This window comes from Sarcophilus harrisii, chromosome 1 (genome assembly GCF_902635505.1).
Source record: "Sarcophilus harrisii chromosome 1, mSarHar1.11, whole genome shotgun sequence".
NCBI classification, from domain to species: Eukaryota; Metazoa; Chordata; class Mammalia; order Dasyuromorphia; family Dasyuridae; genus Sarcophilus; species Sarcophilus harrisii.
Window position 1 is genome coordinate 356,170,420 of NC_045426.1, and position 12,265 is coordinate 356,182,684.

At 33.8% G+C, this 12,265-nt stretch overlaps 1 protein-coding gene across 2 annotated transcripts in view; it reads right to left on the minus strand.

Annotated features, from left to right (window-relative positions):
* Positions 1-12,265, minus strand: part of RAB27B (RAB27B, member RAS oncogene family) — a 206,641-nt gene that overhangs the window by 127,861 nt on the left and 66,515 nt on the right. The gene's annotated exons all lie outside the window — the stretch shown is intronic.

Consider the following 12,265-nt stretch of genomic DNA (forward strand, 5'->3'; position numbering starts at 1 on the left):
GGATGCTAGGCTTTGGGAGTACAAAAAAAAAGAGAAGAAAGAAGGAAGGAAGGAAGGAAAGAAGGGAGAGAGGGAGGGAGGGAGGGAGGAAGGAAGGAAGGAAGGAAAGAAGGAAGAGAAGGAAGGAAGAGAGGGAGGGAGGGAGAGAAAAAGGAAAAAAAGAAGAAAGAAAAAGAAGAAAGAAAGAAAGAAAGAAAGAAGAAAGAAAGAAAGGAAAAAGGGGAGGGAAGGAGGGAGGGAAGGAGGAAGAAAGGAAGGAAGGTAGGAAGGAAGGATGGATGGGAAGAAGAAAGAAATCAAAATTCCTTGTCCTCAAGAAAATGAGGAAGACAGCATTTATACTTCTAAAAGAGATAACACGTGTGTGTGTGTGTGTGTGTGTGTGTGTGTATGTGTATGCGTGCGTATGTATGTCCATATATTAAATACAAGGTCATTTTGGTGGAGAAGGGCACTTGAAGCTGGAGGATCAGCTCATTTAAATGGCATGAGATTCAATAAAAACTAATGGTTTTAAGAAATTAAAGCAAAGCAGGGAATGCATTTCAGGTAGAGAGAACAACCTATCCAAAAGCATGGCAACAGGAGATGGAATGGTGTTTGTAAAATTGGATCACATCGAATGTGAAAGGGATTAATATATAAGACCTGAGAGATAAACAGGAGTAAGATTGCAAAGGGGGTTTAAATGTCAAACACAGGAGTTTCATCTTAGAGATCATGTGAAACTTTTGAAGTTTATTGAGTTTTAAGAATATTACTTTGGTAGTTATGTAGAGAATAGATTAGAGAATACAGGTAAGGGGACCAATCAGAGGCTAGTGCAATAGTCCAGGAAAAAGAGGTTGAAATACTGGATAGAATGGCATAGGATGTGGCATAGGATAGAAGTAGAAAAGGATACAAATACAAAGAGATGTTTTGGAGATAGATTTAATGAGCCTAAGCAACTGTTTGACAAGGGAGAGTGAGGATTTTATTATGGTAATACCAAGGTCTGAACATGGGTGATTGAAAGCATGGCGGGTACACTCAAAACAAATTTGAGAAATGTAGAAGAAAAATGTTTTTGTAGAATTGTAGATGAGTTTTGTTGAAATTCAGGTGCCTATAGAAATTGGAAACACCTAATAGAAAGTTGATAATGTGGGACTGGAGTTCAGGAGATGAGGGTTAGATATACAAATTTGGGAGGCCTTTAAATAGAGATTCTAAATGATTCCATGGGAGGTGAATAGGTCACTGAGAAAAAATATATAGTGTAAAGAAAATATATAGTGAAAAGAAAACATATAGTGAGAAGATGACTCAGAAATGAGCTTTGGGAATGTCTATAGTTAGTCCTTCCCATTTCTAATTTTCCATGGGCCTAGGATATAATGGAAAAGAAGAAAATTTGGGTCACAGACCATAGTCTGTGGAAGTCTTGTTATAATGAGTCCACACTGAAGATTTTTTGGGTCAGGTTGTATTGTTGTTTTGTCCTTTGTTCTTGAATAGTACCATGCCATCAGGAAGGTGATGTCATGAATGGCAAGTGAATTAGATTTAAGGGAGGGAGGGCTGTAAAAGGTTACCTGTCTCAGTTTCCCCTCCAGAGCCATCTGAGTCTAGTGGCCAGATATAGATCAGGATAACTGGAAATTGCTCTGGATAAAAATAGGAGAATTTGGTCTATTTAATCAAGGTCTTTAACAGGTTTCAATTTGTCTGAAGCAATGCTCAATCAGTGATTAATGATAGGTAAGAAATGAGGCAAAGGATCATCTTTACCAAGTCAAAGGAAAAGAAAATCAACCAAGGAGAGGAAAATCATCAGGGTTTTTGGCCAAAACAGAAACAATTGCTAGGACTTAGATAGTTAACTTACAGCAAAGTCCTTTTTGGTAGGTATTACTAAATAATAATAGCTAAGATTTATGTAGTACTTTATTGTTGAAAAAGTTCTTTATGCATTTTATTTCATTTGATCATCAAAACCATATGAGGTAGTACTAATACTATGTCCATTTTGTAGAAGAAACAGAAATTGAGACGGGTTAACTGCCAGTCACAGTTAGTGTCTGTCTGAGGAAGTATATGAGCTCAAATTTTCCTCAATATTGCTCTACCCACTACACTAAAACTTCTAAAACTGTAGGTTGCAACCCCATATAGGATCATATAACTGAATGTGAAATTATGATTTGTTATCAGTACGTTTGATTTTTCTACTCATTTATATGCCTATATACCCAGAGTTTTGTAAAAATTATCAGGCAAAAAGGGATCATGAGTGGAAAAAAAATTTAAAAGCCCTGTACTATATCACCTTGCTATTTGTAAATTCCTTGGGATCCAAGACAATAAACCTATACCAAATTCTCTGCATAGTTAATGACATAGCAAAATTCTAGTATTTCACAAAGAAAACCCACATAAAGCCTCATAGAGAAAATGATCTCTTTTTTTCTAGTTTGACATTTGTTGTAGTATAGACAAAGGGGACAGTAGCTGCCTAAATCTGAAGGGACACCAAGGAGCAGCTGTGTGCATGGTTTAATCATATCAAGCCTCAGGATTTTGTAGATATCTCAGCCAGGCTTCAGATTCCCAATAGAAGAATATTCAATTCTGAGGGAAATATTAAACTCAGGGAAAATGTTCCAATCAAGTTACACTCCTGTGCTTTCATGCATATGGCGAGTATTCAAGTAAGAGTACCTTAGGTAATTAAAGAATTGAAATTGGGTTTTGGCTGAAATTCATTTGGCTCCCATATGTACAAAAACTATGAAAATGAGGCCCCTTTGTTGATATCATTTTTAATGCACCTTCAATACATTAAAAAAATCTTAATGACAATTTCCTGACTAAATAGTATTGGTAAAAGCAATCCAGTTGTTTCTGTAATTTAGTCCTTGGATTTAACTCCATTCTGGAGCCTTCCATTTTACTTTAGTTTTCTAATTAGAAATATGATAGATTTTACCTTGACCTTCAGTAAACAATAAAGCTGTGGAAAGTGTTGTACTAAGATTAAATGATCATATTCCTGTCTCCACAGAAATCACAATCTAATAGGGAAATGAGACATACACCAATAAATACAACATGAAATATAAGTAATAACAATAGCAATAATACTATTTAAATTGAGTTTTAAGGGTTACAAAGCACTTTACAAACATTATTTTATTTTTTCCCAACCCTTAGAGGTATTTGCTATTATTAGCATTTTTTTTTATAGATGATGAAACTGAGGCAGAGAAAAGTTAGGTGATTTGCCCAGAATCACACAACTAGTCTTTCTGACTCCAGACTTAATACTTTATCCACTGCATTATCTGGCTTCCCCCATGAATTATTAGGAAAACAAAAATAACCAAACTTATTTGAAACACAGTAGAGAAAACTGGAGAATCTCTTTAAGAAAAGTAGTGTTATTTAGCCTTTGAGATACAGAGGCAGAACTAGGTTGATAACAAATAATGCAAGATACTGCTAAGGCTGCAAATCAAAGGGAGGTTTGTATCTATAGTGTGGCTAGGATTGCTGATCCTGGGTCTGTTTTTAGAATTTTGTGTGTGGCTAGTTGTAGCATTAATGGACTTACTTATGGCTCCTTTTTTGTTTACAGAGTTCTGTGTGTAGGCACTTGCTATGTCACAGAAACAAAACAACTAAAGAACCAATGGACTGCAGAATGTCTATATGGGTGAATGTTGTGGGTATTCCACCATCCAGACTTCAGTATCTTTGGTGGCCTTGGAAGCTTTTTCCTATATTATACAATGAACATTCACTTTAATCTGCTGTGAATTTAATATTGTACTCTAGAGAAGGATTAAATATGAATCTTGGGAAAAGCCTTGGGGAGAGATCATTGGACTTAAAGTCAGGTAATCCATATTGGAAATCTGCCACTGATCAGTTGTATCACTTTAGTCAGGTGGCTAACTCACTAAGCCTCAAATTCTTTATCTGTACAATGGAGACTACAAATGTGTAAGAACATCTATCTAACGGAGCTATTGTGAAACTCAAATGAAATATGTATTTATAAGTAAATGTTTTGCAATACTGAAGTCCTTCTCTTCGTTGGAGGTCTCTAAGCAGAGGTTGGACAACCACTTGTAATGTATGTTATAATGGTGATTACTTTCATGACTGGATAGCCACTGAGATTTCTTTCTACTTTCACATTTCTGCAATTTTGTTATGCAAACGTGAGCTGTTATTATCTTATACCATTAGATCTTCAGTGAAGTAAAAAAAAAAATGACCTTTAACTACTTATTTTTAACCAACTAAATGAGAAGCAAGGGGAGTACCCTTAAGCACTGCTGCGTGGATCTCAATTTACTTGTTCTCAGTTTTTCACTTGATGAAAATTCAGATCATCTTAAAGGCCATTGCCAATGACACTCAGTTTAACATGCAAATGTGCTCAAATAGGGAGGAGGAGGGCATATAAACATTTATAAAAATGCAAATGCTTTATTTAACCCAAGGTTGTAAATATCCAAATTTATGTGGCTTCTCAATATTTCCCAGATAGTGAGAAAGCAAGAAGACCTGAAAAACTTGTATGAATGGAATTCTATTTAGAATATGGCTATGACTACTGGGGATTTAGTCTGCTCTATATTCCAGTGCCCTTTAAGTATTATCATGTGTGATGTTTTCAGCCTAATTCAAATTGAAATACCTATTATTCCTAGCAAAATTTATTTATAAGGCAGCTCAAGGTTTAATTAAGCAATGTTGTTTTCTTCAGCATATTATATTTTATTTCTTAATGGAAAATGTATATATGTTTCTTTGACAAAGTAACAGATTTTGTTGTGGGTGGGCTCTGTACTACATCTCACATAATGATGATTCTCTGAAATAGTACTCAATAGTTGATTTATCTCATATTTGGAACTTAATATCTACATATTGAATCCAAAAAATTAACCCGGGATAAGTTGGAGAGAAGAATGAAGGAACATGATTTTTATGCTTGAGTCATTTCTAGCTGTTTGATTTTATACAAGGTATTTAACTTCTCTGAAATTCTTGTTTCTTCATCTGAAAAATAATCCTGCTAAGCTAGATAAAATATCCATTCCATTCTGAAGATGTTATATTTATTTATCTTTGAATCCCAGAAGAAGTGATGTCTACTGAGAGGTATTCATATTTACCTTTATCTTGCCCTACTGTGAAGCCACAGTGATGGAGGTTAGGTAATAGATTCATTTTGAGAAGATGATTTGAGTGAATATCTAGGTGAGGAGAGTTGACAATGAAGAAAAAGCAGGAGTGGTAGGATACTTCGTCTTACTGGACTCATGATCTTTTCACTAGAGGGTCTAGAGGTAGAGTTAGGGTAGGATAGAGAATTTAATTATTTTATTTTTTTGACAATGTGATGTTACTTACCAACATCCTCACATCTCCCCCATTCTTAAAAAATCCTGGTAGCTTTCTTATTTCTCCTTCCTTTCATGACTAAATACTTTTAAATTTTTTCTATGTTCCTCAATCTATAATTGATCTTTTCATTCCCTATTCTCACTCTCTCTCCCAAACTTTCTAAAGTCTGGTTTTCAACCTTGTAATTCAAACGAAACTCCTCTCTCTAATGATGTCTTAATTGCTAAATATAATGATCTTTTCTTGGTTCTCATGTTTCTTGACCTTTCCATAAACTTAGATACTGATAACCAAACTTTTCTTGATAATCTCTCTCAAATTTTTCCTGATACTCTCTTGATTTTCCTCCTATTTGATTATGCTTTTTCAGTCTTCTTTGTTGGATCTCCAATCATAAATCCAATTATGGGTGTCTTCTAGGTATCTCTTGACCTTTTCTTTTCCCTCACTAGTATTCACATGTTGATTTCATCAGCTCCCATAGATTTAATTACTAGCAATAAGCAGATGATTTTCTGCCTATTTTTCTAGGTCTAACTTTTCTGTTGATCTCCAGTCTTGCATCTTCAACTCCCTTTTGGTCATTTTAAGCTGGATATCCCCTAAACATCTTAAACTAAACATGTACAAAAGAAAACCTCTCACAATCTTTCCTCCCAAATACTGCCTTCAAATGAACTTTCCTATTATTGTTGAAAGCATCAACATTCTCTCAGTTATCCAAAGTCATAATCTTGTTGTCAGTCTTGAGTCTTCACTTATATTCATCCTATGTAGTCAAATAATCAATAAATCTTATTTCTGCATTCATAACATTACTTGTATATGCCCCCTTCTTTCTCCTCACATTGCCATAACCCTGGGACAAACCCTTATCACCTTACTCCTGAACTTTTATAATAGTATGATGGTTGATGTTTTTGCCTCAAATGTGTTCTTGTGCTAATCCATCTTTTACCCACTGCCAAGGAAATCATCCTGAGACACATGCATCTGAGAATCTCATCTTCCAACTCAAGAAACACCCATGGCTCCCTGTTGACTATAGAATCACATATAAAATCTTTTACTTGATTTTACAATATTTATCACTTTCACCTTTTCCTAACTTTCTAGTCTTCTTCCAGTGTTTCTTCCAGTCTGCTCAATGAACTCTTTGATTCAATGACCCTGACCCTAGTCTTTATGTTGCTTCTTGTGCAAGATTATCCATCTTTATATTCCTTCTTATTAGCTGTCCTGTCAGGCATGAGGTAGCTCAAATACCACCAATATTACTTCCCCAGAGCCTTTCCTCTGTTACCTTCTATTATATCTATATCTTGTATGTACATAGTTGTTTGCTTTAGCCTCCTTCACTAGAATGTGAGCTCCTTATGGTCAGGGACTGTGATTTTACCTTTCTCAGTATTCCCAGCACTTGAAATAAGACCTGATAAATAATAAGTGCTTAATAAATGCTTGCTACTTTTGATGTTATTGGATTTTCACTTGTTGACATCATCTAGGGAGTCTGAGTCCACAGAGATATAGCATAATGAAGAGAATACCTGTCTAAGAATATGAAAATCTATTTTAGGTCTTGCAATGACCCTGGAAATTTGCTTAACAATTATGATTGACAACTTCCTCATCTACAAAATAGGGATGACAATATATCTCACAAGTTTATTGTGAGAATCAGATATGATAATATATGTAGAAACATTTAAACTGCAAAGCCACATTCAAATAAAGCAAAATGCTCTGACTAGCAGAAGAACTGTTCCTGGCAGGTTAATGCCATAAAAATTTTACAGCTTTCTTTTTAATGGAAAAAAAACTGTCAATTTAAGATTTGGAATATTTTAGTAATGTTCAATAAAACTATTTTTATTGTTGTTTTGATCCAGACCTCTGATTTCATGGACAAAAGAAATCTCAGGGGAGAACTTTCTTCCTTTAATATGGATCAGCAACTCATCAAGTCTTAAAAGGGGGCACTAAATCATAGAAGTATGTTAGGACTTGCCTCCAGGCACTCCTGCTTACAAGGCTAGTCCTCTATCCATTGCATCACTCTGCTTGTCTGATGACATATCTTAACACAAGGTAGCCTAAATCTTAATGTAGTTTTAAGCTATTAAAACTCATATCTTCATTAAAGTTTATAAGTGTTATATCTTATAACTTACTATATATATATACTCACATACAAGACTCACATACAAAGTTTTAGTGCAGTTGGAGCTTGGTGGGACACCTTATATACCCATTTAGTATATTTTTCTTCCAGAGCACTTTACAGATTCATTGCTGCCTAACAAAGACAGTAATCAGCAGTATGCCGAGTCATAAGAAAGTTACGTTTCCCATGAGCTCAAGAAAAAATTAGTTTTAGGTAAAACCTAAACCAGCCTCCACAAGTGCCCTAAGCACAGATAAGTTCTCATTGCTAGGAAAGCAGACAAATGACTAGCCCTTGTTTCCAATATATTAAGGGCTACTTAATAGAGAAACTAGTGGAGTTCCTCGCCTCCTAGGAAAATAGCTTATTAAACTAGAGAGAAACAAAGGAAAAGATAGGAGAACCATTCAAATGTGATTTCATTAATGTAGTCATTTTAACCTCGTTTTAAGTACCACTGTCCTTCAATATACTTCATGGAGGGGAAAGATGGAATGACAGCCATTGTTCATTATAAGAACTTCATTAAGGATCATCTTGACCTTTTGCCATTAGGAAGACTCACACCTCCATTTTTTAGTGTAAAGTATTAGTTATGAAGATCTTTTGCAATCATTCAACAATTTTCTCATTAATATATGCACACAGTGGGAACAGCTTAGTAAAGCCCAGTGTCTCTTCCCCAAAGTTTATGTATTACTTTAGAGGCACCCCTCCCTCTAAGCGCCCATAATACAAAGTAACCCAGTCCTCTAGCTTGTTCCTTCACAATATAGGGTGCTTCTTCATGAATGCTGCCACTAATTCTGAAGTATAGAATTACATAATTATAGAATGGCTAGAACAAGAGGGAGTCCTCCATCTGCTCATTTTATAAAGAAAGAGGCTGACTTTCAGCAAGATGAAGTGACTATCCCAAAGTCACACAGCTGGTGAGGGACAGAGCTTGAGGTCAATCAATAACTTCCCACTGAATTTCTGGCATAGCAACAAAGCTAGTCTTGTTTTCAGGCTACATCCCTCTAAATTAAATCAGCCAATAAACATTTATTAAGAACCTGCTATGTACTAGGTACTGGGCTAAGTGCTAAGGATATAAAAAGAGCAAACACAATTTCTGCCTTCAAGGAACTTACAGTGTAATAGAGGATGAATCTTTGAACAGAACTTTCATTTTGACATCTCTTTGATCCTTAGTCAAGATTTTAAAACAATTCTATCTTACTACTTCTTCATTTCATCATTCAGGTCTGGCTCAACCTTTGCTGTCTACTATAGATACCACCAACAACTGGATTCATTTAACCATCTACTTTTTGTTCACTTTGCCCAAATGTCTGAGGGATGGGCTTCTATTAATTTGTTTGCACTTTATCTTCTGTGACAGCATTTTGCCTTTCCAATAGTGTCTTATAAATGTTAGTTGATTGACTGTGTTTCAGTGTCTTGCTTGGAAGAAGAAAAGGGTCAGTTTGTGGGTCAAGATAGAGGTGTTCTTGGTGCTATCAAGAGTGATCATTGGACTTTTTAAATCGGATTTAGTGCACTGATTTAATAGATAGATATACCAAGTATAGATAGAGTGCAGAAGAACTGTATTTCAATCCTGTCTCTTATATTTATTAGACATATAAACCTGGGTAAAACACTTAACCTCTACTTCCTCAGGTAACTTCTTGTGACTCACTCATCAAGCCAAAGAGTGACTTGATTTTTCTTGGTAGAGGTAGTTTTCCAGTATAGATGAAACCTCAGAATTGTCTTTCAATATTATTGCTTTAAATTTCACCTCCTTCAAAATAATCCATCCTTTAAAAAATTATTATCCTCAGGTATAGGTCTGATTACATTGCTTCTCTACTCAAAATATTTAGTGACAAAATATTTCATGTAAGACAAAAAGTTAACATCTAAGCCTGGAAGTTTCTTGTATAAAGTTTTGATTTTCAAGAGGCATAGGAAACTGATTTAAATCTATAACCCATTTCCCAAAAGATAAATGATCAAAGGCTATAAAAAAGCAGTTCCCAAAAGATGAAATCAAAGTTATCAGCATTCAAATGATAGAATGCTCCAAATCACTAATAATAAAAGAAAAACAAATTAAAATAATTCTATGGTTTCATATCATACACATTAAATTGTGTGAAGAGTAAAAAAAAATAAAAATGACAGTTTTTGAACAGGACAAAAGAAGGCAGGCACACTAATGTATCACCAGCAGAGCTGTAAAGTGATACAGCCATTTTGGGAAAAGGACATGAAACTAGTCCAAAAAGTTATTAAACTTTTTACCCAATAATACCATTACCAGGCCTATTCCCTGAAGAGACCAAAGAAAAAAAGGAAAAATCCATATGTACAAAAGAATTTATAGCACTTATATTTTGTTGCATTAAAGAATCAAAAATTGAGGATGTGTCCAGCAGTAGAGAACAATTGTGATATATTAATATAATGGTTATAATTGCTGAATATATAATAATTGATGTCAATTAAAGGAATGGTATTAGGAAAAGTATTTATATAATAATAATAATGATTTGAGGTAGGCAAAGAGAGTACCTATATTAATCAAATAAGGTACTCATAGAGAAATCAAAGTATGGCAAAATATTGATTACTAAATCTAAGTATTTTCCATTGAATATATTATTGAAAAGTTTATATAACCAGTTATTATTATGAAATTATTAATACAAGAAAGGTACAATAGAAAACTATTAAATCACCACTTATATTTATATCTATCTATCTATCTATCAATCTGGCCCCAATGAAAATGAAAATGTAGCTAGTTTTCACTAAGTATTCCAAGACTAAGAAAGTCCCTTTGCCTTAACTACCCATCTTTTCCTATTGTTTCATGTTTTCACAGATAAGTCAAGATTTTATTTCTACTTAGAAGACAGATATAGATAAAAAATGGGCTCTCATTAAGTCAATGTAAGAGATTAAGATCTTCAAATTTAACATCTTTTATAAGTATGAATAATCCTGCCATTTTTATTCATATTTGCATTAACTGGTGTCAATCTACTTTTATAGCCTTATTGAGTTTTTTTTTTTTCTTCTTTAAATATGCTCTAGCCAAACTGGACTTTTCACTATTTCCCAGTCATCTTTGTGATTTTCCAGTGTCCAAGCTTTGATCTTGACTTTCTCTAAGCAGAAAATTCCCCTCAGTCTACTTATCTGATTGTTGAAATCAATCAACAAGCATTTATTAAATACATATTTACTATGCACTAGGATCTGTTCTAGGTGCTAAGAATGTAAAGGCAAAAATAAGATAGCTCCTGCCTTCAAGGAACTTATGCTCTTTTGAGAGAAACAACATATGTGTTTATATGTGTGTATGTATGTATGTATCTATCTATCTATATAGTAACAAAGGTCTTCACTGGATATATATATATATCCATATATATGGATATATATGTTATATATATAATATATCTATATCTATCTACCTATCTATCTATATAGTAACAAAGGTCTTCACTGGAGTGAAGACCTTTGTTACTTAACTTTCCTCTCTGCTGATATTCTATCACCACAAGTCCTGATTTCCTTTGAAAAGTTGGAGTACAAGTACAAGTATATACATAATAATGATTATTATTATAATAGCTAGCATTTATATAGTACTTATATGTGCCAGGCACTGTACTACAAATGCCATAAAAAATCTCTAATTTAATCCTTATGATAGATAACCCTGTGAGATAGGCACTATTATTATTCCCATTTTACAGTTGAGGAAATTGAGGCAAAGAGGTTAAGTGACTTGTCCAGCTTCCACTTAAGTGTCTGAGGCTGAACTTGAACTTTCTGACACCAGCCCCAGTGCTCTATTCACTAAGTTACCTACAAGTAACAGAACAAATTCAATGCACTTTGGGAAGCCCAATGTTAATGCTTTTCCCCAAGGAAAACATGAACTTAGCTCAGTAGATCTTCATTGAATGGTTATATTCTCTGATAGTTGGTTATTAGTAAAAGAATAAGCAAAAACTGGTACAGATATTGTCAATAATGATAAATGTATATAATAACAAATGATCATCTTAAACCCAAATATTTTACCTACTGTCTTTATGGTATTAAAGAGAAGTTAAAACTCTTGACTTTTTTAATCTCCTAAATTCATGGTCTTTGAAGATAAAATGTCATCCTAATTAATAAATTCAAAACTATTTACTTTTTGGTCACATAATTGAAATTCAGACCTTGAAGATTAAATTATTCTAAGAGATCAGTATCAGCTCTGTTTTCATGAGTATACCTAAGGGCTTAATTTTTGGAACATTAAACACAAATTCTTAGATTGAGATAAGGCACTTTAGGATACCTTTATCCTAAGTGATTTGCTCTAACCTTTATATGAATCTCACTAAGATTTAACTGTTCAATTTATCTTTAAATATTTAAATAGCAGTTATGTATCTTATAAGCATCTAAAAATATAACTGTTCTTTAGAAGTTTATAATTTATTAGAAATAGACATATGCACCTGAAAATGTAAGAATAATAGGAAGAACAATGCTAACTGTATAATACTGTTATATACTGTATAATAATAGTAGATGATTTTGGAAATTTAAGGAGAATTGATAAAGGGATCAAAGAGGATTTCATAGAGAAGGAAGAAGTTGACAGAATTTTGAAGTATGGATAGGCCTTAGACATTC